The sequence below is a fragment of the Eriocheir sinensis genome, chromosome 44, assembly GCF_024679095.1.
Source record: "Eriocheir sinensis breed Jianghai 21 chromosome 44, ASM2467909v1, whole genome shotgun sequence".
NCBI lineage: Eukaryota > Metazoa > Arthropoda > Malacostraca > Decapoda > Varunidae > Eriocheir > Eriocheir sinensis.
In genome coordinates this window covers 5,980,405-6,005,843 of record NC_066552.1, presented here as the reverse complement: position 1 = coordinate 6,005,843, position 25,439 = coordinate 5,980,405, and the positions used below count along the sequence as shown (strand labels likewise).

General features: G+C 41.8%; 1 long non-coding RNA gene across 2 annotated transcripts in view; it reads right to left on the bottom strand.

Annotated features, from left to right (window-relative positions):
• Positions 1-7,280: 7,280 nt before the first annotated feature.
• The window catches only part of LOC126980359 (uncharacterized), a 67,664-nt gene continuing 49,505 nt past the window's right edge, over positions 7,281-25,439 (bottom strand). For both annotated transcript variants that reach the window (XR_007733137.1, XR_007733136.1), the window contains exon 3: positions 7,281-9,227. This is a non-coding gene — a long non-coding RNA (uncharacterized LOC126980359). The remainder of the gene's footprint in view (positions 9,228-25,439) is intronic.

Sequence of the window (25,439 nt, the reverse complement as noted above, 5' to 3'; positions counted from 1 at the left end):
ATTCTAGCTATCTGTTTCTTCTTTACCTTGTTTATTTTCATCTTTATTTCCTCCTTCTTTGTTTTCTTTGCTCTACTTTGTTTTCCTGAGTATTTCCTTATTTTTGCGTTTGTATATTCTAGTTATCTTACATTTTATTTTCTTCCCTTGCCTTCTATATCCCTTAATTAGTCCCTTCTTTATTTGTTTTCCTTCTTCATCTCATTCGCTTTACTTTATTGTGCTGTGTGTTTGCTTATGTGTTTGTGAGTGTAGTCTCGTTATCTCTATCTCCCTTTCCTTGCTTCCTCCTCCTCCAGATCAAAGACGAACTGATAATTATTTTCTCCATCACCATCATCCTCCTCCTCACCCGCATCTTGTCCCTCCACGGATCACCCAGAGCGCTCCGTCACCAGTCATTCAGGGGAGAAAAGTTCAGCGGATCAAAGCACTAATGACTCCCCCCTCCGGCCAGGCGGAAAGAAAGAAAAATACGAAGGGACTTTCTTACCCCGGCTTGGCTGCTTCTAATTGGCTGAGGTGTTGTCTGGAAGCTACCTGATTGGCCGCCTTGCTGGGGGGGACGACCTATCACCGCCGGCCATATTTATTTACCAACACAGTTCACCAATGTTGCACCGTCTTAAAGGGCATGTCTGTGTGTGTGTGTGTGTGTGTGTGTGTGTGTGTGTGTGTGTGTGTGTGTGTGTGGCCTTACCTAATAATGTTTGTATCGGATTGAATCGAGTTCGTTGCGTCTTTTTAAAACTTTCATATTTTCTTTTATTTTCAACTATGAATGTGTGTGTGTGTGTGTGTGTGTGTGTGTGTGTGTGTGTGTGTGTGTGTGTGTGTGTGTGTGTGTGTTATAATATATTGGTCTTATATGACTTTTTAGGATCATTCGTCTACTAAATGATGGGAGAAACGAAACACACACACACACACACATACTCACCTCCTCCCCCCCATACAAGTTAATACCCACACCACAAATATACGAAAACAGCCTAATACTCTTTGTGGGCCGCCCTTTATAAGTCTTGCGCCTTTGTATCATTAGCAAGGCGTTATTTTTACTATCTGAGGCGACGGACTCCAAAGGGGGATCGAAACACTTAATAGGTAGAGTTGCTAATGTATATCTCAGTCATTCATCCTTGTGTGTGATCCTTGGAAGGTGTGTTGGAAGAGCCTTTGCAGAGAGAATGTCGGTGTGTTCGTGTGTGTGTTGTCACCGCCCAACCTTTCTCTCTCTCTCTCTCCCTCGCTCTCCCACTCTCATAAGTTTCGTCTTTGATGTCTCGACAGCCTCAGAAACATGTTCACTATACGCTCACAAGTGTCACAACCATCCCCTCGTGTGTGTGTGTCTGTGTGAGTGTAATTATATAAAAAATATGTTTACCTCTGAATATGATTGTTTCCAGTGTGAAATTTGTGTTTAATTATGTATTATGACTGTAATTATTATTCATTTATGCATATGAATAGCATGCGTGTGAATATATCATGTCTCAAACAGTTAGGCACACACACACACACACACACACACACACACACACACACACACACACACACACACACACACACACACACACACACACACACATCCGCGCGTAGGTATATATGCACAGATAATTATATAGCAACACACTATTATAAGCCGATCTTCTCCTCCTCCTCCTCCTCCTCTTCCTCCTCAGCACATCCTCCTGTCCAAATCATCTTACACATCGAAGCTCCTGAGTGGTGTGTGTGTGTGTGTGTGTGTGTGTGTGTGTGTGTGTTATAATCCACTCTGCGTTGTACCTTCATTGAAACGAATTTCCTTTCAAGTGTAGATGAGAGACAGAAAAAGATGATGATGATGAGGAGGAGGAGGAGGAGGAGGAGGAGCACATAACCAGGTGAAAGGCGTGTTGGAGTGCACTGAAAGGGTTATGAGAAGTGACACAGTACAGAGAGAGAGAGAGAGAGACTTAACTAACTTGCCCTATTTCCCTTACACGGTGAGAGAAGAGACTAAAACAGAAGAAAAGAGAGAGAAAAAATCAAGTGTAAATGCTCTCTCTCTCTCTCTCTCTCTCTCTCTCTCTCTCTCTCTCTCTCCTATTTACCAGGGAGAGGCGGGAGCTATTTCTAGTCTCGTCTCCTTGCTAATTGACTCCCGAGCAAAGGTTCTTCTCTCGCTCCCCAGGCCAAGAAGACTCGCGCTGATGTTCCCCTTCGCCTTCAGAAATAGATAAACAAATAACGTGGTGATGCTGGTGATTCTCCTCTCTACTATCTCGGGTTGTTTTTCCCTCTCTCCTCTCCCCCCTTGTTGAGTTAATCCATCTTCTACCTGAGTATATAAATGGAATAGTGAATAGAGGTGAGAAATAGTAAATAGGTCAGTAAATAAGGAAAGAGTTGGGTGCGGTTTTTTAGGGGTGGCATTTATTCCATTTATTATTCCTTCTTTGATTAGTAAGTCCATCTCTCTTGCCTGAATCTATAAATGAATAGTTGAATAGATGTGAGAAATAATTAATAGATCAGCAAATAAAGAACTAATTAGGCTCCTTTATTTTCTATTTATTCCATATACAATTTTCTCTTATGCAGTAAATTCATCTTCCGGCCTGAATATATAAATGGATAGATTAATAGAGGTGAGAAATAGAAAATAGATCAGTAGATAATGGTATAATAGGCTGCGATCTTTTTACATATACTCAGGTGTGTTTTTATTAACGGGAGGATATCCGGGTAAGCGATACAATGAAAAAAAAAGGTAGAAAAATATCGTCAGGTGAGCGTCAGGTAATTGGTGGGGAAATACCTGAGGGGCAGTATGAGAGGAAGGTAAAAAGATTATATAGAAGCATTAATATAGAGTGGATATTCGTTAGGTTATTGTGGATAGGGAGAAAATTGATACGTATTATGATTATGATAAATAAAGAATGGGATTGGAGTAGGTGGTGGTGGGGGTGGGGGTGATGGTGGTAGTGGTGATAGTGATGGTTGATCTTTTGCTGTTGTTGTTTTTTTCTGTATTTTTTGGGTTCTGTGTGTGTGTGTGTGTGTGTGTGTGTGTGTCACGAAGTAGCTAGCGCTGAGGAGTTAATCAGTTTCTCTCTCTCTCTCTCTCTCTCTCTCTCTCTCTCTCTCTCTCTCTCTCTCTCTCTCTCTCTCTCTCTCTCTCTCTCTCTCTCTCTCTCTCTCTCTCTCTCTCTCTCTCTCTCTCACACACACACACACACACACACACACACACACACACACACACACCCCGCACGTCAGTCAGTTACACCATACGTAGGGAATTCCTCCAGAGAGGAAGTGGATACACACGGGACATTGACATTGGCACGAGGGGGGAGAGAGAGAGAGAGAGAGAGAGAGAGAGAGAGAGAGAGAGAGAGTCATTTAGATGATTGAATAGACTGGCCGATAGACAACGTGCGAGAGAGAGAGAGAGAGAGAGAGAGAGAGAGAGAGAGAGAGAGAGAGAGAGAGAGAGAGAGAGAGAGAGAGAGAGAGAGAGAGAGAGAGCATAAAATTCAGTTCCTCCGTATATACGTCACTCCAAAGAGACGTAAAATTTTCTTCCTCCACTTTCTCTCCCCTCCTCCTCTTTCCCCTCCTTCATCCTCCTTTCTTCCTCCTCTATTCATCCTTCACCTTCTGTATTTTCCTTATTTTCCTCTGTCCATCTTTCATCTTCTCCCCTTCCTTTGTCTTTCATCTACTTTTCCTCTAACTTTCATCATTTTTGTCTTCTTTCCTTTTTTCTTTCCTTCCTTTCTTTCTTTCCTTCTTTCTCTTTCACCTTTTTTTCCATTTTCCTCACCTTCATATTTATATTTTCCTCACATTTTAACATTTCTCCTTCTTTACCTCCTTCTTATCTTTCCTCCTCCTCCTCCTCCTCCTTCTTCTCCTCTTATTTGTTTTCATTGAGGTCACACAAGATATTTAATTCCTTGTATATAAATTTTTATGTGTATGTTCCCTCCTCCTCCTCCTCCTCCTCCTCCTCTCTCCCAACGCCACTACATCGTCCAGCTCCGTATCTTATTCCTTTCCTCCTTCCGCCCCCTCTTCCTCCCCCTTTCACTCGCCGTCTTCCTCTTCCTCTTCCTCTTCCTTTTAGTACGTATTTCCATCTCCATTCTTACCACATCCTTCCTCTTACTTCTCCCATAATCTCTTTCCCCCGGCTGTGTCCTCCTCCTCCTCCTCCTCCTCCTCGTGCTAAGGACACATTTTGTCGCCATAAACACGGTGAAAATACTCTGCAACGCCCCACGTCTTTTCGTATAAGCCAAATTGACTCTCTCTCTCTCTCTCTCTCTCTCTCTCTCTCTCTCTCTCTCTCTCTCTCTCTCTCTCTCTCATTTTCTTTCCATCCTCTTTCACATCCATTTTCTCGATTATTTCCTTTTTCCGTCTTTCATATTTCCCTCTTCCCCTTCTCTCTCTCTCTATCTATCTATCTCATCCTTCCACCCCACCCACCCACACACACACTCACACACATCATACCTGCGTTCCACCCGTTTATCACACATTGCCTTCCTCTCCCTTTCTCCGCGTGGAATCAAAAACATTATAAAAGGAACAGCCACATAAACGACGTGAAACAGACAGACACACACCGACAGACAGACAGGAAAAGACACGCTGTTAGTTAGTGAGTGTCAGAGCCCTTAGTGCCACAAGGTTCCGCTCAAATTGGCCTTTCGCTGTGACAGTAATGGTGAAGGAAGAGGCCAGGTATTGAGTTGATCCTTACCTGGAGGCTGGAACTGACACCTGAGAGAGAGAGAGAGAGAGAGAGAGAGAGAGAGAGAGAGAGAGAGAGAGTTAGTAGTTAGAGTAAATAGGAAAAGGGGAAATTATAGAGGTAAAGGAGAAAGCCGAGATGAAAGATGAAAGAGAAAGACTTAAGTACGGAGAGTCAAAGTAGAATAAAAAGGAGGGTAAGGAAAAGGGAAAAGAATGGAGAAGGTGAATCAAGAAAAGAGGAAGGAAGGAAAGGAAAGTAAGTTAAAAAGAAGAAAAAAAAAGAAAACGAAGAGAGAGAGGGAAACAAGGGCAGCTGATTAAGAGAGGGTACAAGGACAGCAAGTCAAGGATGTTAGACAGAAAGGTTATAAGGAAGGGAAAATACAAAAGATCACAAGTTAGCTTACGAAGGGAGGCAGGAAAGTAAAGTAAGTTAAAGCGAAGAACAAAAAGAAGAGAGAACGAGGAGAAAGAGGGAAGAAAGGACAACTGATTAAGAGAGGGTACAAGGACAGCAAGTATAGGATGTTAGACAGAAAGGATGGAAGGAAGGAAAAATACAAAAGATCACAAGTTAGCTTACGAAGGGAGGAAAGAAAACTTGAAGGTAACACTAATTAGGTAAACCAGTCTAAAGGCTCGGGGAGGAAGAAGAGGAGGAGGAGGAGGAGGAGGAGGATAAGGAGGAGAGAGGAAGGGAGGGAAAATGTAAAGATAAGAAAGAAAAGAAGGTTGGCTAGTTAGTAAAGAAGCAGAGGTGAAGGAAGGGAAGAGAAGACCAGTTAGTGGAAAGTTAAGGAGGAAAGGAGAGGAGGAGGAGGAGGAGGAAAGGAGAGAAGCTTATTAGAAGAAATTAGAGGTACGAAGGGGAAAGAAAATAGAAAGAAAGGAATAAGAAAGAGAGAGAGAGAGAGAGAGAGAGAGAGGTAAAGATACAGGTACCCTTACAAGATGAGGATGAAGGGAAGAAAGAGTAGATACAGCGGTAAAGAAAAGCAAAAAAAAAAGTAAGTTGCCTAATTAGTGGAGGAGTAAGAAGGGAAGAAAGTAAAGGTAAAGAAAGGAGAAAAGAATAAAAATAAAGGAAGAAAGAAAAGAAAGAAAAAGAGGAGAGAAAAAAAGTGAACATATGGAAACAGGTAGAAAGCCGGAGATCGTGGAAGTAGTAAAGAACAAAAATGAGAGAATAAGCGGAAAATAAAGGAAAAGATGTAGAAATGAAGAAGGAAATAAAGGAAAATAAATGATGAGAAGGTAGGAAAGGAAAAGTATAAGAAAAAAGCGGAAAATAACACAGAACTAAAGGAGAAACAAACGATATGACGAGGTAAAGGAAGAAAAAGTATATGGGAAAGAACGGAAAATAGACGTCGGGAGGAATATAGATCAAAGCATACGTAAATAAAGAAAAAATGTAATAAACGAGGTGAGCAGGAAGAAAAAAAGGAAAAGAGTGGAAAATAGCAAATAAAGGAATAACAGACGAGGGAAAGGAAAGGAAAAGTTTGAGGGAGAAGATGGCGCCACTATAAACACCTGCCTGCGCCAATACGGGCTGGGGCCGACTACCATCCAGGCCCCTCAAGCAAGCGTAGATGCGTAGACGTAAAAAAAAAAAATAATAATAAAAAAATAAAAAAAAAGAACGGAAAAAAAGTTGTCGTAAGGAATATAAACCAAAAAAAAAAAAAATAAATAAAGAAAAAATAGACTAGGTAAGCAGAAAGAAAAAAAGGAAAAGAGCGGAAAATAATAAAAAATAACAGACGAGGGAAAGGAAAGGAAACGTTTAAGGGATAGAACGGAAAAAAGTTGGAGTTAGAAATAGCGAGGAAAAAAAGCTTGAAATAAAGAAAAAAACAACTCTTCTTTTTTCCACTCACCTGTTCATCCGTAGTGTTGGTCATGGCTGGCGAGGCTTCGGGGGTTCGCTTGAGGGTTCAGGGGTGTGGGTTCGAAGCTTCGGACCCACAGATCAAGCTTATTTTTATCGGATCATTCACAGCGGACACAACACAATATTTATTTTTCTATACGCGAGAACACCAACGTCGAAACACTTATTTTTGTTGTTGTTGTTATTGTATTTGTCGTTGTTGTATATTTATTTTCCTGTTTTCTTCTTTTTCGTTTTATGGTATTTTTATCTTTTTATTCATATTATTTTTCCCGCGTTGTTGTCTCGGAGGGCAGTGTGCATTTTTCTCTATTTTATTTTTATTTTTTCCCGCCAACTCGCTTACTAACCCTACACCTTTATTTGGTACACTTTTACCTGATACAATTTTTATCTGGTACACTTTTGGTACATTTTTACTGCGGCAGTTTTCACTCTTTCCACTCCCTTTGTTATTGTTATTATTATTATTTTGTGTAATTCCTGTTGCGATGTCTTTCTGTTTCTCTTTTTATTGCATTTCCAGTTATCTTTTCCCTTCCCTCACCTTTGTTTCCATTTCTACGAGCAGGAAAAGGCTTACAGTGTTTTCATTCCATTTGTTTCTTCCTGTGTTGCTTCCTTCCGTGTGTGTGTGTATGTGTGTGTGTGTGTGTCTGTGTGTGTGTGTGTGTGTGTGTGTGTGTGTGTGTGTGTGTGTATGCGGGATTCTTACTCTTTCAGCTTCCCTTCCGTCGACAATATTTCTTTTCTCTTATATTTTTCTTCCTCCTTTCTAAACTATTTCCATTTATTTCCCGGTCTCAGCCTCGAGGAAGCAGACTCGTGGCCTCAAGTTTTACGATGATTCATAATTTTCTTGTAATTTTCTGGCTTTCTTTTCTTTTCTTTTTTTTTTTCTCTCTCTCTTTCCTCGGGGCCTTCAAGCATCAAGGAAGGACGTAAAAGTCTGATCTCTTAAATCTTTACGTCCACTGCGAATCTCTCTCTCTCTCTCTCTCTCTCTCTCTCTCTCTCTCTCTCTCTCTCTCTCTCTCTCTCTCTCTCTCTCTCTCTCTCACGGCGTCCCTTGGTGGATGAGAGCCCCGGCGGTGGTGTAGGGGGCGGGGGAGGGGGGGCAGGGAGGGGGGGAGGGGGCCTGTCTCTTGGGGCATGGAAGACAGGAGGAGGCGCATGTCGCTTCGCTTTTGTTTCTTCTCTTCGCTGTCCTCCTCGTCGTCATTGTCATCATCGTCATCATCATCACATCTGTCATTCTATGTTTGTCTTTGTTGCAGTTTATTTTCTTCTTTTATCTTTTCTTTTTTAAACATGAATTCTGTTTTCAGTTTTATATTTTTTTCCTTTGATTTCACTTTTGTTTTATTTTACGTTTTCATGTATTTTTTTGTCCTTCTGTTTCTTTTATTCAATTTTCACATTTTTTGTTACACGTATTCATATATTTTCTTCTTCGTTTTGTTCTTTATATTTCATCGTTTGTTCTGCTTTCTTTCTCTTCCCTTTGTTTTATGTTTTCTTATTCCCTTCGCCCGATGTTCAAGGTCAATTTTTCCTTCACGTTTGTCTGTCCGCGGCTTTCGTTGCTAACTTGTCAATACTTCTCGTCTGTTTCCTCTCTGTCTCCTCGTTTTCAGTTCTGCCTTTAACAGTTTCCACTCTTTTATCCTTTTCGTCTATCTCTTCTTTCACAACAGCCACGTCTTGCTCCTCCTGCTCCTCCTTTTTCTCCTCCACATGATGCTGTTGTTGTTGTTGTTGTTTTGTGCGCGCCTCTCTCGGCCTTGAATCGTTACAGCGGCAGTCTTTTGTTTAACTTCCTCTCTCTGTCTCTACCGTCCCTCAATTATTCTTTGTGTGTGGCGTGTGTTTGTGTGTTTGTGTGGGCTTGATACTTTTTTTTCCTCTTTATTCCTCGGCTACCCACTCACACGTACAAGTTTTTTCCTTCACACGCTTTCATACTTTTTTTTCTCTCGCTGTTGCAAAAGAAAACTCTAACACTATTTTTCTTGTTTTTTCTCTCTTGTTTACAGGACAGAACTTTATTTTTCGTGTTGTATACGTGGATTTTTTCTTTCCAACTTTTTCCACAACCTTTCCGGTACTTATATTTTTTTTTCCTGGTAGCTTCACTTTCCTTTTCTTTTCACCGTCTACCAGCTGTATATATTTTCCACATCTCCTGACCACATTATATTTTTCTTTATTTTCTTCTATTTTTCTGCCTCTTTCTATTTTTTTTTTTATATACTTCGTATCTTTTTTTCTGCCTCTTTATTTGTCTATATTATTTTTCTTCTCCCTGTCTCACTATTTTTCTCCTCTTTTTCTGCCACTATTTTTCTTTGTCTTTCTTTTCTGTCTCAATTTTTATTCCTATATTTATCTTCTTTTCTGCCTCTTTTTTCCACTCTAGATAACTTCGCCCTTTTGACACAGCCGAGGAAGGGTCACTCAGAAGCGTTCCTTGATGTGTTTCCTTTATGGGGTTTTTTGATGTCCAGTGCGGGGAGGTGTCCAGGTGGTGGCGGTGGTGGTGGTGGAGGCTGGCTGCTGGGTGGTGATCCTGTGAAGAGAGAGAGAGAGAGAAAATTGTTAGAACCTCTGGGCATAACAGAGAAAATTAAAAAAAAGGAAGAAAAGGGGAGACAGACATAAATAGACACTGGGGAAAAAAATGAAAAAAACAGGTAATAGACAGAGAGAAACGGGAACTAAAAGAAAGGATAAAACGGAAAAAGGGAGATAGGCAGATAGATAGAAAGAAAGGAAAGGAAAGGGAAAAAAAAAGAAAAAGACACAAGGGGAGATAGATAGATACACTAACTAAAAGAAAGGAAAAAAAATTAGAAGAAAACGCGGACAGATAAAGAGATTGGAACTATAATACGAGAGAGAGAGAGAGAGAAGGGATGAGTAGGCAGTGGTTCAAATGCTTCAAAAGGCTGCCTCGGGGGTGTTCGAGACTCGCTTCAGTTCATGCTTCGTGGGGTCCGCTCGGCGCCACCACTCTCGCCGGTTCGTCTTAATCCTCTTGCTCTCCCACCTCTTTTCTCTCCCTCTTTCTTTCTTTTCTTTCATTTCTTTTGGTTCCAATGTATTTATCTTTCCCTTTTTTTCTTTCTTTTAGTTCCATTGTTTCTCCCTTTGTATCTGCTTATCCTCCCTTTTCTTTTTCTTCCCTTTTTCCATTAAGTTCCAATGTCCATCTATCATTCTCCCTATTAGTTCTAATGTCTATCTGTCTATCTCCCCTCTTTTCCTTTTTTATTCTCCTTTTTTTTAGTTTCAATGCCTCCATCTCCTTTTTTTTCTTTCCTTTTCTTTTAGTTCCAATGTCTAAATCTATATCTATCTCCCTTTCCTTTTTTATCTTTTTTTTAATTCCAATGCCTCCCTCTATCTCTATCTCCCCTTTCTTTATTTTCCTTTTTTTTATGAGTTCCAATGTCTCTTATCTATCTCTTTCTCCCCTTTCTTTTTTTCTTTTTTTTCCTTTCTATTAGTTCCAATGTTTCTTTTTCTCCCCTTTCTTTTTTTTCTTCTTTTTTTCTTGTCTTTTAGTTCCAGTGTATATATAGATCTATTTGTCTATCTTCACTCTTCTTTTTATTCTTTTCTTTTTTACTTTATTTTAGTTACAATGTCTATCTATGTCGACCTCCCTTTTTCTCTTTTTTTTTCCTCTTTTTTTTTTTGTGTGTGTGTGTGTGTTCCAATGTCTCTATCTATCTGTCTGTATCCCATTTTCTACCCCTTTCTTTGTTTTCTATTATTTTCAATGTTTATTTGTCTATCTCTCCTTTTCCTTTTTTCCTTTTCTTTTAGTTCCAATATATGTTTGTCTACCTCCCTGTCTATCTATCTTTACAATATCAAACAGCTTAACCTCTATTCACCGATTTTCATAGTTTCCCCTCTCGTCTTTCCTACCTTCGTAAGCTCTTCAATTTTACAGCATTACCCGAGTCTCCAGCGATCTCAGTCTCTCCTTCACCTTACCGTTATTTTCTTACTTTATTTAATCCGTCTTCCTAATCCAGAATCTTGCATGAACTTCCGCTTCGTTCCCCTGTTACAAACTCTACCCTAGTCTTCCTCTTCCTCCTCCTCTTCCATTTCTTTCATAATTATTAATCCCTTCCTCCTCAATTCCTTCCATTACTTCCTCGTCCGTCCCCCATCCTCCTTTCCTCCCGTTTCCCTTTTTTTATATTTTATTTCCGCGTACCAAAGCTAATTTATGCTTCAGTGTGGAATAATAATTTTCGGGGTGGCAGACACGTCGTCCCATTTTCTGTAACATATGAAAGAAAACGGAGCGCACGCAGAAATAAAAGGATAAGCTTAGGGAGATTGCTGCGTTGTGTTTAAATTATTTTCCTTGGGTTCTGAAAAGCTGAGAGAGAGAGAGAGAGAGAGAGATTTCCAGCATCCAGAGAGGGGGATCAACATGGCTTTAAATATATAAGACGCTTTTTTATGTATTTCCCAAGAGCTAAAGGACAAAAAAGGGTGATGGAAAAGACAGACAGACACACACACACACATACACAGACACATGGATAGATAAACTTAGATAAAAACAGACATAGACAAAAGACAACAGGAAATGCACAAATATATTATACTTAAAAAAAACAGACCCACGTGGTTATACAAACAAATAGTATAGGAACAGACAGACAGACAGACAGAAAATACGACACACACAAGTACATTAAAAAAGACAGATAGATATGAATAGACAACCAAACGTGGAAACAGACAAACAAACAAAAAAGGAAGAAAACATACAAAAAGAAACAGGCATGAATTGACAGATATATAAACAGACACAGAGAAACAGACATGGAAGCAAATAGAAAGATCAACAGACAGGTTAAGTAAATAAAAAAAAAGATAAAAAAAAAGAGGGGATGGGAGAGAGAGAGGCGGAGGAGGAGGGAGCAATGGATGACGGGTGGATTATGGCTTTAGAGTTTGTTTATTTACTTAATACTAAAGTGAATCTCCTCCTCCATCACTCCTCTCCATTCCTTCATCCCTCACCCACTCCGCCCAATTGCCTATCATTTCCATTTAACTCTTCGTGATTAGCTAGTTCTTCATTAGTTTCTTATTCATATTACAAACTGTCCCCTCATTGTTCATTTTACACCAATTCATTTATCTTTTCTGCATCTATATTACAAGCTTTCCCCTTCTATTTTTTTCTATTTTTTACCTCTTTATTTCTTTGATACGTCCATATTACAAGCTGTCCCTTCCTTGCCTATTCTATACTGCTTTATTTCTTCTCTACATCCGTATCACAAGCTGTCCCCTCCTTTTCCCTTTTCTATGCCTTCGTTTCTTCGCTACGTCCATATTACAAGCTGTCTTTTACTTGCCTATTCTTTACTGCTTCACTTCTCTACATCCATACCACAAGCTGTCCCCTTCTTTTCCATTCTATTCCCTTTCATTTCTTCTCTGCCTCCATATATACTTCCCCTACTTATCAATTCACGACTCATTCATTTTTTCGCAACGTCCATATCACAAACTGTCCCTTCCTTGCCCATTCTATACTTTCACTAATTCTCTACATCCATATCACAAGCTGTCCCCTCCTTTTCCATTCTATTCTCTTTCATTTCTTCTCTTCCTCCAAATATACTTCCCCTACTTATCAATTCACTACTCCTTAATTTGTTCGCTACGTCCATACCACAAGCTGTCCCCTTCTTTTCCATTCTATTCCCTTTCATTTCTCTGCCTCCATATATACTTCCCCCACCTATCAATTCACTACTCCTTCATTTCTTCGCTACGTCCATATTACAAGCCGTCCCCTCCTCATCCATTCATTCCCTTATCAGTCCCACCAATATCTGTCTGCCCAGCCAACCCCCTTCTCGACGAGTTTCCGATGAACCACTCTTACGGGTTAATGGCCACATCCAGCATATTGTTTTCCGCTCAGTTGAAATTCAGCGTAAAAAAAAGAGGCCCATAAAAAAGTGATTGGAAGTGAAGTGTGTGAAATTTAACGGACGGAAAAAATTGGTTCATAAGCTCGCGGTGTTGTTTTTTTGAGTTGGAAATGAGTGTGTTCGTGAATCTGTTTGTGTGTGTGTGTGTGTGTGTGTGTGTGTGTGTGTGTGTGTGTGTGTGTGTGTGTGTTTGTCCACTGTTGTTGTTTGTTGATTTTCATTATTATTATTATTTTTATCGTTTTTTTCTGATTATTATTATTATTTTAACTTTGTATCTGCTGGTACCAATTTTTGTGTTTTATTCAACCATATTTCTCTCTCTCTCTCTCTCTCTCTCTCTCTCTCTCTCTCTCTCTCTCTCTCTCTCTCTCTCTCTCTCTCTCTCTCTCTCTCTCTCTCTCTCTCCACACTTGTCATTATCTATCCCTCTCCCTCTCACTTATCACACCTGTCTGCCAGTCCGTCCATCTCACCAGTCTCCCTTCCAGCTCCTACCTGCCTAAGCCTCGCCTCATAATTACACCTGCAATTAACCTGCTTTCGCCCTTCCATATTGTTCCATCTTTTCCTCGTTTCCCTTTCCACCTTTGTCGGGGCGGCTGAAGATTGCAGTTGTCTGTCTGTCTATATGTGTGTCTATGTATGTAATTGTGTTATTTTCTCCATTTATCTATCGCGGCTGTGGAAGATTTGCGCTGTGTCTATCTTACTATGTTTGTGTATCTATTTGTATCTCATGCATATCTTCCTTAAGGTGAATCTATCTATCTTTCTTTCTTATGCATATCTTTATTATCACTTTTCTCTCCATTTATCTATCGGAGCCATTGTAGGTTAAAGCTCTAAGTATATTTCTATTTACTTATATACTGTCTGTCTATCTATTAATTTTATTTTCTCTATATATCTATCGTGTTCAAGGATGGGGTGTTGTGTATAGCCCCCTTTTGTTATGCCTTAATCTATCTACCTACATGTCTATATATCAACCTCATTTCTCTCTTGCCTGTCAATATTTTTATCTATTTGTAGATTTAGTTTTCATCTATCTCTCGTGCTCAAGGAAGGTATGTGGTGTGTAGCCGCCTTTTGTTATGCCCGTGTGTATCTATCTACCTGTCTATCTATGAGCCCATCTCTCTTGTCTGTCTAAACATTTCTCTTCCCCGTAAGCTCCTCTTTTGTACGCCACAAAGACCGTTCCGCATATTCCCTTTCTTCCCTCCCTTCATCTTTTCCTCCTCCTCCTGCCCTCTTTCCCTCTCATCCCTTTTTCTCTATTCCAACCACAACAAACCTCAATTATTCAGTCAGCCCACTCTTCTTTCTTCTTTTTATCCCGGCATTCTTTATTCCCTCCCTTTCATAGTTACTTCTTTATCCTTTCATTTATTTGCTTCTCATCCTCTCTCCTGTATCCCAGCCACAACAGTCCTCAATTATTCAGTCAGTCCACTCTCTTCTTTCTCCCTTTCCCGTCCATCTTTATTTCCTCCCTTCCAAAGTTCCTTCTTTATCTTTTCATTTATTTGCTCTTTCCTTGGCTCGTTCGTTCCCTCCATCCGACCTTCATTTTCTCTTTCCTTTGTAGTTGTTATACTTTTACGTCAAAGGATGCAGAGCTAAGGCGCAACAACAAAAAAAAAAAGATAAAGAAAAGACTATCTCCTGTTCATGTAAAGCCAACATAGAGGATCAAATTCGGTCTAGGGCGCGTTTTGATACTCTCCTCTTGAAAGCGTTTAAGTCGCAGGCAGGAGGAAATACAGACCAATGAAGGGTGTTCCATGCTGAGTTTACCAGTGAAAAGAATGAAAGAACGAGGATGCGGGTTAACTCTTGCATTTGGATTTTGGACAGCATAGGGATGAGTTAAAGTAGTAAGTCTTGTGCAATGGGGCCACGGGAGTTGTAAAGGCGTGCAGTTAGCCGGTTCAGAAGAGCAGTCAGCATGGAAATATCGATAAAAGAGAGAAAGGGAGGCAACATTGCGGCGGAATTTAAGAGGTAGAAGATTGTCACCAAGAGGAGGGGAGTTGATGAGGCGAAGAGCTCTTGACTTCCCTCTTTCCTTCCACTCTTTCCTCCTGCTTCCCTTCCTTCCTTGGTTTCATCCTTTTCCCTCTTTCCTCCTCCCTTCCTTCCCTCTCTCATTCCCTCCTTCCGTCCGTCCTTTGTTTCTGGCACATTCATAAACATACAAAATTATACTGTATTAACCTGCCTTTGTGTGTGTGTGTGTGTGTGTGTGTGTGTGTGTGTGTGTGTGTATGTGTGTGTGTGTGTGTGTGTGTGTGTGTATGTGTTGGGGATGCCCGTGTTTATGTTTTCATGTGTTCCTGGGCGTAGCTTCTTTTCTGAAGGAAAAGGTAAATTAATTCCAAGTCGGGACCAAACTTGCTGAATTTACTGCCTCTTCCCCGCCTCCTCCTCCTTTATCATCCTCCTCCTGTTACTTTGTCTTGCTCCTCCTCCTCCTCCTCCTCCTTCCCTTTGGCCTCCTTCTCCCGTATTCGTCTCCCGTCCTTCTCCTTGTTTTTCTTCATCTCCTCATCCTCCTCCTACTTTATCTTCCTCCTTCTCCTCCTCCTCATCATCCTTGCGCTATATACTTCTCTTCGTCTCCTGTTCTTCGTTATCGTCATCCCCTCCTCCTCCTCCTCCTTTATTTTCCTCTTCCTCCTCCGCCTCTTAGTTATCTTCGTCCTCCTTCTCCCGTCTTCGTCTCCTATCCTTCTTCGTTTTCGTCACCCCCTCCTCCTCCTCCTCCTCCTCCTCCTCATCATCATCATCCTTTATTTTCCTCTTCCTCCTTCGCCTCTTAGTTATCTTCGTCCTCCTTCTCCCGTCTTCGTCTCCTCTCCTTCGTTTTCGTCATCCCCTCCTCCTCCTCCTGTATCTTCCTCTTCCTCTTCCGCCTCTTAGTTATCTTCGTCCTCCTTCTCCCGTCTTCGTCTCCTCTCCTTAGTTTTCGTCATCCCCTCCTCCTCCTCCTCCTCCTCCTCCTCCTGTATCTTCCTCTTCCTCTTCCGCCTCTTAGTTATCTACGTCCTCCTTCTCCCGTCTTCGTCTCCTCTCCTTCTTCGTTTTCGTCATCCCCTCCTCCTCCTCCTGTATCTTCCTCTTCCTCCTCCACCTTTTAGTTATCTTCGTCCTCCTTCTCCCGTCTTCGTCTACCGCCCTTTTCTCCTTGTTTTTTATCACCTTCTCCACCTCCTTCTCCTTCATGTTTCCTCCCTCCTCCTCCTCCTCCTCCTCGTCGTCGTCCTCGTCGTCCTCGTATTTGCAGTCGCCTCCTTAATACATCCTTCACTTTTCTCTCCCCGGGTTATGAGGCGCCGCCATTTGCCTCGATGCTGCAAAATATATAAGATCGTGCCAGAAAATCTTTGCCGCCTCATTGCTCGCGTCTCTAATGAGTTTCTGCGATGTCGTGCCCCCCCCCCGGCCAGCTGTGGGGGTGTTATGCTGCCTGGAGGGCCTGCGTGAGGGGTGTTATACTCTTACCAGCTGGCCCGGTGCATCGCGGCTCACTCTGGGATCTCTCGTGACTCCGTGGGATTCCTGCTTTGATTGCTGGTTTGTTGACTGGCGTGTGCTCCGGGACTGAGGTTGGTATTGTCAGATGCTCCCGCCCCTCACACCAACTATTTCCAAAGGCCAAAAAGGAGGTTAATCGAGTTCTAATGAGTGTTCTTTTAGGCTCACGGTACAGAAGAAGGCTCAGACTACCACCAGGGTCATAAAAGTACCCCTGGAAATCCCCTAAACTCCCACAACAGACTAGTAAATTACGTGTTCTTGGGCGCAGAAATGTTTAAAAATATTGCACTGAGAGGGTGTGAAGTGTGCGGGCGGGGGTTGTGGGAAAATCCATTTTCCTTCCTGTGAACTCTGGGGTGAGGCAGGGCCGCGTCCTTGCCCCAGCACTCTTCAACGCTCGTCTGGTCAAGAGGAACACCTGGGAGCAAAGTTGCCAGGTTTTCTTACTCAGCCTCTTATATTTACCGACTTCCGACCCAAAAACTGTCTCGTGGACCACAATAAGGAGATTCACTTATAATTATCGTTAAAATAGTTTATTCCTGATGTTTCTTCGCAATAGTTAGGCGTCAGAAACCGGTAAATACTATGCTATGAGTACGACAATCTGGCAACGGTACCTGGGAGCAGCATGAGTCAGGCAAGGAATACCACTGCCTCACTGTAAATAAATACTTGCCCGCACAGGTAACAGGGTGCGGTCGACCATCTGACATCCTTTAAAAAAAAACTTACTGGCTGTCTTGGCCGCGCATAGAAATAATTGCGTTGTCGATACCCGTGCAGAAGGACAAAGATTTGGATCCTGAGGTTGTTTGTGTCCCCTCCCCGTCATACTTGATTGCTGTTACACTACTTCGTTTACCTTCCTTATTTTTCCTTATGGGGTTGTTCGGATCGATAAAGGTGTCTTTGTATGTTTGTATGGAGTACGACTTTATCATTGTGAGACATGGACACTAAACAATAACTAGAAGAGGCGATATACTCCTTCAGCGATGTGTGAGTACTTTCTTGTGGGTACCCGGAGAGCCTTGAGAGGTGCTTCGGCTCAGACCGCGAGTGCTTGATAAATTGCTTCCTGCGAGAGTGATCCGCCCCACCCCCCTCTTTATTTACACCAAGGGAGGCAGTTCAAGGGCAAAAAACAAATACAACAACAAAAATGCCTGAAATCCCGAAATTGACCTCTCATTTGGATACTTTTTTTAACATAAGAGCAGTGATTAGCGTGTTTTTATTGTTTGTTTGTTTGTTTTCTTGAGCTGCTTCCTTTACTGTATAAAAAAACGCTGCTCCTACAAAAGAAAAAAAGCGAGAGGCGAGGAGAGAGGTCAGTTTCAGATACAAGCTGTCCAGTGTGGCGGCGATGCGTCTTCTTTGCAGTACGCGGTGTTTCTGATGACGCTGCCCGTAATTACCTCCCTCATTCTTAGCTCACACTTCCTCGAGGCTCCCTGGAGGGCCGCTCAGGTGTGTAAATGAACCATGCACACCATTAATGTTCCTCCTGGTGGTTGGTGAGGCGGCGGTAATTGAGGATAGTCAGGTGTGACGCGCTATTCCAGTGACACGACAGTTGATAGATGGCGCACACTCGACGAATAAATTAAACATCTTTTTTGTAAATGCCCGCAGCATCATTCAGAAGCGTAGCCACTTGATAATTCATGCAATTACTGAAAAACCCCGACTTCATTATGATCACGGAAACATGGCTGAATATGCGCGATAAACATCACTTAGGTGAAGTAGCTATAAATGGTTACAATGCGTTTGCTAAGTGTCGTCTACACAAAAAAGGAGGTGTAATAATATATGCGAAAAATAATTTAGAAGTCATTCAGCTAAACATAGCCGAAACAGAGGCTTATGATTCATTATATGTACAAGTAACGATCAATAATTAAAAGTATGTTCTGGGCGTAATTTACCGACCTCCTAAATCAAATTAAGATATTGATGGAAATCTCTACGCAGAGATAAATAGAGTTATCAGAAATAAAAATGCAATAATTTGCGGTGACTTCAATAACCCCTCCGTTAACTGGAATGCACTTTCTGGCGACAGAGAAGGTGAGAGATTAATTGACTTTGCACAAAATTAATTTCATAATCAAACTGTTACCATGCCGACACGCGGAAATAATATTCTTGATTTAATCTTCGCGACCGATAGTCATCTCATAACTGCCTGTGAGGTAGGCGAGCCATTTGCAAGCAGTGACCACAACATAATAAGATGTGCTTTGAATATTGAAACAAAAGCACGAGCAAACTCACTCTTAATACCTAATTATAGTAAAGCAAATTTTATGGACCTAAAAAGAGAACTGGCTTCAGTAAATTGGAATCATTTGCTCAACAACGTCAGCGTTCAAGAAATGTATAATCGTTTTACTGCACAAATCACAGCGAGTGTAAATAAATTCATTCCGCTCAAGCCACGAAGGACTGATAACCAAAAACCGTTGTGGATGAATAATTACCTACAAAAAATCATCGTCGAAAAAAGAAAACTTTATAAGAAATATAAACTGACACATAATTCACAGGATCATACTAATTACATCAATGTCAAGAGAGAGAGTGCGAAAGGAAAATCAGAAAACAGAAACGCGAATATGAGATGAAAATATCACTTGATGCCAAAAAAAATCCAAGGTTATTTTTCAGTTACATAGAAACAAAAAAACTGCTAAAAATAATATCGGCCCACTACTATTAAGTGGCAATACGATTAGTGATGATAAAGGCATGGCGTCGGTCCTAAATTCAACCTTTAGTAGCGTATTTACAAAAGAGAACATGACATCAATTCCAGCCCCGAAGAAAAATTTTCAAGGCCCTGAAGAACATAAGCTTGCATTGACCGAAATTGATATCAGCGAAGTGCGTGCGTACCTGCAGAGAATAGATCCAAATAAATCTCCGGGCCCCGATAATTTATCTCCTCGCGTGTTAAGAGAATGTAGTCAACCGCTAGAATTACCCATAACATTAATATTCAACAAGTCATTAGCACAGGCCAGTGTGCCTCTCGAGTGGAAAAAGGCCAATATTACCCCGATCTTTAAAAAACGAGACAAAAAACAAGCCAGTAATTATCGTCCTATCAGCCTTACGTCTGTCCTAATTAAACTATTCGAAAAAATAATCAGGGATAAAATGATCACTTTCCTTGAAACAAATGAATTGATAACTGATAGTCAGCACGGATTTCGTAGTAATCGGTCTTGCCTTACCAACCTATGAACCTTTTTCAACGATGTTTATATATGTTGGGACGCCCGAAGCCCATATGACGTAATTTACCTAGATTTTCAGAAAGCGTTTGATAAAGTTCCTCACGTTAAGCTTATTTCAAAACTGCGTTCCCACGGTATTAACGACCATCTATGTGCGTGGATTCATGACTGGCTCACCGACAGAGAACAACGTGTAGTTCTTTCGCATGTTTTCATACAGATTGCAGCAAGACCTCAACTTATATTCATATAATTCTCCCCCACAACCTAGATTGCAAGTAGCGAAAGTCAACAATAGAGTAAAGCAACAGTTAATGTCCCGCATGACAGGTGGAGTGAGGTGTGGGTGCAGTAAGGTGACAGGTTACTGGTGCGTGCCTAGTACCGCCGGTAAGACGAGGATCAAGCCTCCACCTGTGCCCCTGAAACTACACCTCACCCATCGTGGGTATTAGGGGGGATTCTGGGGCTTCCCTGTGTAGGCCACTCGTCCTCTTCCAGTCTCCCTGTATTTCTATGTTCTTATGTTCTTATGTAATGAGGTCATTTTCCCCCACAGCTTAGCTTACCAGTAGTGTAAGTTAAGGGTAGTAATTACCTCTTATTTATCTCTTTACTGTAAAATTTCCATGTCCCGTTCTTCCTTAAAGGTACATGGTGTTCTCTTCTAACTATTTCCTGCCGGCACGTTGCCGGAGGGAGAGGTGGGTGGGGAGGAGCCTTCATCTTTTCTGTCCTATCCTACCACACGTAGATTACTAGTAGTAGCGGTAGTAAACAGACACCCTCGCCATAGACCGATAGGTCTTCTGGTGTCTGTTCTTCCTATGTATTCTATGTATTCCTCCTCCTCCTCCTCCTCCTCCTCCTCCTCCTACAGTAATTACGTTTCATTGCATATTTCGCTTTGAAAATTATTGGGTGATATCTCTCTCTCTCTCTCTCTCTCTCTCTCTCTCTCCGAAGTCATCATAAACGTTCCATTAATGAACTGCAAGCGTGAGGTGGAGAGAGAGAGAGAGAGAGGAGCACTGGTATTGGAGTGACTTTAAGCTTATAAAAATAAACCATATACGAGTCTTGCAAACACACACACACACACACACACACACACACACACACACACACACACACACACACACACACACACACACACACACAGAGAGAGAGAGAGAGAGAGAGAGAGAGAGAGAGAGAGAGAGAGAGAGAGAGAATACGTTCTAAAAAGACGAGAAAAAAGTGAAGGGTAGGATTATGAGGTGAGGCACAGGTAAAAAAAAAAGAAAGAGAAGATGAGGGGAAAGGCTGTGAGGTGATGTAGAAGTGAAGAATGAAAGAGAAGGTGACGGGAAGGGATGTGAAGTGAGACACAGGTGATAAATGAAAGGGAAGGTGACGGAAAGGTTGTGAGGTACAGGTGAGAAGTGAAAGTGAAGGTGAGGGAAGTGTTGAGATGAGGGACAGGTGAGCCTTTTAACACCTGGCTGCCTCACCTGCATCATCAGACCCTCGAGGGGGGAAAAACTCGTCGCCAAACTCATAACCTTTGCCACGCGCCCAACTTTTCCTCTCGTTAGCGCTTGCTTCGTATTTTGCTGTGTGCATGTGTGTGTGTGTGTGTGTGTGTGTGTGTGTGTGTGTGTGTGTGTGTGTGTGTGTCTGGTTCGCGTCAGTCAAGCGCGGGGAGGTCTTTTCGAAGCGTGATAAAGAACATTTAATCGGATAAAGCTAACTGGGAGAGTTAAAATTGCTTGAATGTGATGTTTTTCGTGTTTTTTTTATTTTAGTAGTTGTTATCTTCTTGTTTTCTGTTCAAGTCACAAACATTTTAATTTCGAGTGACAATTATCCAAGTTCTCGAAAATCCGAAGTTCGAACAAATTTCCTTCTTAAAAAAAAGTTTCCAGAAAGTTATGTTTTTTTCTTCTTTTGTTATTCTTGTTGTTTTCTTTCAGGTCACAAAGATTTTCAATTAATTACCAGGTCTCGAAAATGTTGTCAAAACAAATTTCCCTCTTAAAAAGGTCAAAGTTCCCTGAATGTAATGGTTTTCGTCTTTTCTTATTCCTGTTGTTTTCTCTGCAAGTCACTAACATTTCAATTAATAACGAGTGGTAACTATCCAAGGTCTCGCAAATGTGAAGTCAAAACAAATTTCCCTCATAAAACAATAAAAGTTCCCTGAATGTAATGGTTTTCGTCTTTTGTTATTCTTGTTGTTGTTGTTTTCTCTCCTCCAAGTCACAAACATTTCAATTAATAACGAGTGGTAACTATCCAAGGTCTCCCATATGTGAAACTCAAACAAATTTCCCTCTAAAACAAGTCAAAGTTCCCTGAATGTAATGGTTTTAGTCTTTTGTTATTCTTATTGTTGTTTTCTCTGCAAGTCACAGACATTTCAATTAATAACGAGTGGTAACTATCCAGTCTTGAAAATGTGAAATCAAAACAAATTTCCCTCTTAAAACAAGGCAAAAGTTCCCTGAATGTAATGGTTTTCGTCTTTTGTTATTCTTGTTTCCTCTGCAAGTCACAAACATTTCAATTAATAACGAGTGGTAACTATCCAAGGTCTCGTATATGTGAAACTCAAACAAATTTCCCTCTAAAGCAAGTCAAACTTCCCTGAATGCAATGGTTCTCGTCTTTTGTTATTCTTGCTGTTGTTGTTCCCTCTGCAAGTCACAAACATTTCAATTAATAGCGAGTGGTAATTATCCAGTCTCGAAAATCTGGTCCAAACATTTCCTCTTAAAAAAAAATAAAAGTTCCCTGAATGTAATGCTCTTTTTCTTTTGTTATTCGTGTTGTTGTTTTATTCTCCCATGTCACAAAGATTTTCAATTAATAACGAGTCTCGCAAATGTGAAGTCCAGACAAACAAACATTTTCCACTCTATTGACGTCCCTTTCCCTCCCCTCCAGCACTGTGACCTGTTGCCTAATAAGCTCTTTTTTATGTAAAACCTCCAGTTATGCTTTGTATCAAATGAATACTATCGGCGTTTATCTGAAAATAATTATTATGGAACTATTGACCCATTTCTGCCACTGTCTATTGTTTTTATGTCCACGTCTGCTCACTGAGGGAATTTTGAGTATCTTTTTTTTTCCCCCGTGATGCCCTTTCATGAATCTCAATATTAATAACAATAAATCACATATCTTCCTTTTAATTACAACAATGAAGACAATAACAAAACAATGAAGACAATAATAAGACAGTGAAGAGAGTAATAAGACTATCTAGGTAGTTCCGCCTCCTCCTTCCTCGTCCTTCTTTTAGCGATGAACTCCCACACACGCTCCTTACAGGCTCATATTCTTAAACATATCGGCGCTCAAGTACACATATTTGACAAGGCTTTCGTAGGCATTTTGGGCATTTTCAGAGGTAGTTTAATGATCCTGGTGGTAGTTTGACCCCTCTTCTGTACCATGAACCTAAAAGTACATTCATTACAACCCGATTAATCTCCTCTTTGGCCTTTGGAAATGGTTGACGTTTAATAATACCGACCGTAGTCTCATCTTTTTCACTGTCCCCAGCCTATGCCTCCTCCCTGCGCAGCGCCATAGCACCTTTAGGTTCTGGAATACATAGGAAGAACAGACACCAGAAGACCTATCGGTCTATGGCGAGGGTGTCTGTGTATTACCGCTACTACTAGTAATCTACGTGTGGTAGGACAGGACAGAGAAGATGAAGGGGCTCAGCTCTTAGGTTCCATTTTGTGGGTACCCCGAACTGATTTATTTTTCTCTGTGTGTTCGAGTATAGTTTTGGTTTAGTTCTAGATGGTGGGCGCCCCGTGTGTGATCCCCGCCCAGCCCCATGACATTAGAGAAGAATCGGTGCTCGGCGGGCATCAAAACTACTTCCTGTATTCTCCCCTTTGGTCTGGTGAACTCTGCCGCTGCTTCCCGCTCTTGTCCCTGCCCTTCAGCACTTCGGAAGCAGGGTTGGCAGCAAGGCCCTGTAATGGAGAGCCTTTGCTGCCCCCACACCTAACTTTCTTTTAGCCGGCAGCCTTTGACGGCGTTCACTGCTGGCCCAACTTGTGCAATCCGCCCTGCATCTCGCGGCGCATCGGACTCGCCCGTCACTCGCCTCACTCGTATCTCTTGATTGAAATTCCTTCACAACTTTGATGGGCTCGTCCGTTTATCTGGGCAGGATAGTTCATGTTTGACTTCGCGCCATCATGACCTTCCTCTTCCGGTATGTGTGTGTGTGTGTGTGTGTATGTGAGTGTGTGAGTGTGTGTGTGTGTGTGTGTGTGTGTGTTGGCTTATACACATGCATATTGCAAGAGACTAAAAGCTTACGTACGAAGGCATTAAAAGTGTGAAGTAATTAGGCTCATGCTGGTAAGCCCGTCCTGTTCGCTGAGCCGCTGCATCGCCGGGGGGAGCGTGTTCGAAGTTTTGATCCGCGGATGATGAAGGTGTGGCGGCGGAGTGACAGAGGTGAAGGGCCGATGACAAAGGTGAAAAGGCGACATCCGAGTCTTGGTCAGTGTTCTCAGACGCTTACGGTTCATACAAACGTTTCCAAAGGCCATAAAGGAGATAAGACGTGTTTTCATGAGCATTTTTCACATACATAGTGCAGAAGCCTTGTCAATCTATCACCAAGCTCATAAAACTACCCCTGGAAATACTAACACAACCTCTACGAAAGCCTTATCAAATGGGTGTGTAAGCCCCAACTTGTTAGAGCATTTTTCACATACATAATACAGAAGCCTTGTCAAACCACCACCACGCCCATAAAACTACCCCTGGAAATACTAACACAACCCCTACGAAAGCCTTATCAAATGGGTGTGTCAGCCCCAACTTGTTAGAGAATATTATTTATACATAATATACAGAAACCACCACCACAACCATATAAACTACCCCTAAAAAACTAACACACACAACCAAAAAGCCTTATCAAATGGGTGTGTCAGCCCCAACTTGTTAGAGAATATTGGCCCTGACCGTCCGTGGCCTGGGACACGAGGCAGTCTTGACACGCAAAAATGCCGTGTGAAGTTACAGATTCTTAGAAGCTACTCGGAAACCTCTTGCAGCTTGACGTCAATTATGTTTAGGCGGCAACTTATTTTTGTCTAACTTTTATTATGGTCTTGTACACTTCCTTCTCCGGCTCGTGGAAGACGTGGGGTAATTCCAAGATGGACGCTGGAGGATGGGATGGGATGCTTGCGATATCCTTTGCCCTTGGCCCTGATCTCCAATCCTCAGCTCAGCTAGTCTTGCCTGCTCCTGTCTTATGCTCCTCCTTACCTAATACTCCTTTCCTAATCCCTTATTAGCACATAATCCCCTCTGAATAACCCTGCCGTTTCGATACTCTGTGATTAAGCACTACATAATCTTGACTGCTTACTACCAGGATGGAATAAGAAAAGCATTAATCTTGTGTATATCTTCGGGGCTTTACGTTCTCGCGCCACTCTTACCACGAAGCACCAGTCAGCGTGTATACAAAGTGTTAAGGAGTGAAGTGGAGTGGCTCGTAATCCCCGCTAATCCTCCGCCTCAACACTCCTCCTCGACGTTGGTTTGAGTGACTCCGCTAACACACCGCGCCGCACCGCCTTGGCCTTTCCGTCCCTCCCCGGGCACCGATGAATGGCCGCCTGGGGAAATCTCGCCGAAGTAAACTGTGGTAACGCCGCCTGTCCTTAAATTTACGGCCCCTCACCCTCAACAGTTTCAAAGGCTTAAGAGACGGAGATTAGCCCCGCGGCAAAGAGCATCTCAGCGTATAGCACACACGAGGTATAGAGAGTGTTGATAAGAGGTACACGGAGAGAGAGAGAGAGAGAGAGAGAGAGAGAGAGAGAGAGAGAGACACACACACACACACACACACACACACACACACACACACACACACACACACACACACACACATGAAGAGAGATACAGACACCCATAGACCCATAGATAGAAAAGTCTCATTACTATTAACAACAATAATAATAG